The sequence below is a fragment of the Diachasma alloeum genome, unplaced genomic scaffold, assembly GCF_001412515.2.
Source record: "Diachasma alloeum isolate Michigan unplaced genomic scaffold, Dall2.0 Dall_scaffold_00680, whole genome shotgun sequence".
NCBI lineage: Eukaryota > Metazoa > Arthropoda > Insecta > Hymenoptera > Braconidae > Diachasma > Diachasma alloeum.
Window position 1 is genome coordinate 9,162 of NW_021680812.1, and position 2,816 is coordinate 11,977.

Genomic DNA, 2,816 nt, shown 5'->3' on the forward strand with positions numbered 1-2,816 from the left:
GAACCATTGGTCCAGTGGGCGGAGCAACGGTGTGATTGATCAACTTCAAAGTTGAAAAACTCAGCAGGGGTGCGTCGCACTGCAAAGTGGAAAAGGAACTTTCGACCCCAAATTTCACCCTCTTTCCACCCTCAAAATTAGCGTGCACAGTTATGGGACACCGTATATATTTCCCCAATCCTCAGAAAAATCCGGGTTTTTCGCAGTAATATCAGTTCGTAATAATTTTCGGGCCATTTCCACAATAATATTTACGCGTTGTTTAAGTCCCAACACTCAATTCCGCGGCCATGTAATATTTCAATTGTACTTACAATAGCATATATCTAACTTCCGGCAATTGCGTCCGTCCTTCTGATTAATTCACCCACCGTCTAATTACTTGGAAAATTCTTCCACTGAGGACGTCAGGCTCTGTATGAAGATCTTCCGGGAAATTTACCACCCACGGTAGTGAATATTATTCATCTTTAACGACTTATAATGACTAGAGTTATAGTGTCACCACTATCAAACGTGATAGGGGCGACGGTACGATGCAAAGTGCTCCAAAAATGGCTGGCCTTCGTTGTTCCATGTCATCGTCTCTTCTCAGATTTCCCCAATTCTTTCAGCCAATGGGGAAATCCTTTTCTTTTAATTTCTGTTATGCCCCACAAAGTAGGGCATCATTTCCAAATGCATTCCTAAATATGTGCAAACGAATATGAAACATATTTCGGAATGAAAACTTGAAATTCAGAAACTAAGTCAATGGAACGCATCAGCAGTTTCCACTGATCGACTTTTGGAACTCACTCGCATGACACATCATGCAGATGTGAGGTAATGACTGAGACGTCAGAGTTAGGAGTGTAATAAAATACCTATGAGTCTGTTGTCTCGGGGCCAGTAACTTGACGACAGTCATTATCAATAATCTTCCGATACTTTCAGTATCGGAATGAACACATTTTATCTAATCGAAGTTGGTTTGAAAATACAAGAATATTATTCAGTATTTATTAACCGAACCCAACCCGCTCGGGACCCTAACATTTTTGGTGGCAGCGTATTTTACTTTTTAGAAGAAGACGGAGGCCTGATGAACCCCTCTCTTATCGCACAGCAGCAAGGAAGAGATAATATTCAATAATCTATCTACCTGAGGGTGGATTGGCTATTTCAACGCTTTCATCGAGGAATTTCGTCGAGGGAGTGAGAACATTACCCTAGTGGTAAATCTAGTCTATCCTATAGTATTCTCGTGGTATCGAGGGGGATAGTAGAAGTTTTTTTTTCGTCGTTTTGAGAATCAGTTTTAGCTAAAACAGTCGCGATGTCAACTTGAAGGAGAATCAATGGGGGTCAAGAGGATTCCGAATTTAAGCCTCATACTTTATGATCTTTTGCCGCAAGAAGAGCCTTGGTTGAGTCCAGGGGGGGAGAGAGGTAACATTGATAATGTTGACCTGAATCGTGAGTTTGTTCACTCTGAACATTCGATACATCATGACGATAATGACGTACTGCCAGAGAGAATCGCAGACATTACACAGGACACCCAAAACGCGTCTGGTCCTGTCGGTGACAGGCATGAATCCCCGTGATAAAAAACCCCGCGACAAAATCCCCAGATACAATAATCCCTAAATCAAAAATCCCCTTCGACAATAATCCCCGAAATAAAAATCTCTTTGACAATAATCCCCGACATCAAAATTCCCGCCTGCAAAAATATAAAAACACGAAAGATGGAAGCTGTATACAGATGCAAGATGCAAGATGCAGATTTTACTCTCAGCTGATCAATTATTAGGTGTATGACTTAATTTTTACAGATTTTTTCGTCGAGCTTAACATTATACTTAAAATACAAATATTTTCGCAGTCTTTTGTGGTTTTGAAAGGATTGGACAAAAGGTTTCGGAACACCCAAGGATAGGTCTACGTGAGTTACATAAACTCTCAGAATAGCAGAGTTTACGATGGCAACTGCTAAACAGCATATTTGGCACTGCATTTTATACGAATTCCAACAAGGAAAAAATGCTTCTACAGCACGGGCATCAATATGTAGTGTTTTTGGTGCCGACGTTGTCTTATGAAATGTGTAATTATTGGTACAAACGTTTTAGAAGTGAAGTTTTAGAAGACTCAATGCAAATGCAACAAGAGCTTGCAGCTCAGTTAGGAGTCACCCAAACCGCTATTTCGAAGCGTTTGCACCAAATGGAAAAAATCTAAAAACTTGTAAGGTGAATCCGACAGGTGTCGATCGAATACAATCTAGGTCAACGTATGAATACGTGCCTTTCATTGCTTGCCCGGCAACAAAAAAAGAACTTCTTGTAGAAAATTGTGACGGGTGATGAAAAGTATATTTTTTACGAGAATCCCAAACGTAAAAAGTCATACGTAGATCCCGGGCAACCCAGTACATCGATGCTGAAACAAAACATCCACTTAAAGAAGATTCTCTTGTGTATTTGGTGGCACATGAAGGGTGTGGTTTATTACGAACTTCTGGAAACTAGTCACACGGTGACTGCCGAACGCTACAACCGACAATTGAATAAACTGAGCGAACAACTTGATCGGAAAAGGCCATTTACTGGGCAAGGAAGCAGATAAGTCATATTGCTGCATGATAATTCTCGACCTCACGTTGCTCGCCCGACTCAGAAGACCCTCTTGAACTTAGAATGGGAAGTTCTCCCGCACGCGGCATATTCACCAGACTTGGCCCCTTCTGACTATCACTTCTTCAGGTCAATGCAGCACGCCTTAGTGGATAAATAATTCAAAACGCTGGACGATGTGCGTAAATTCGTCGA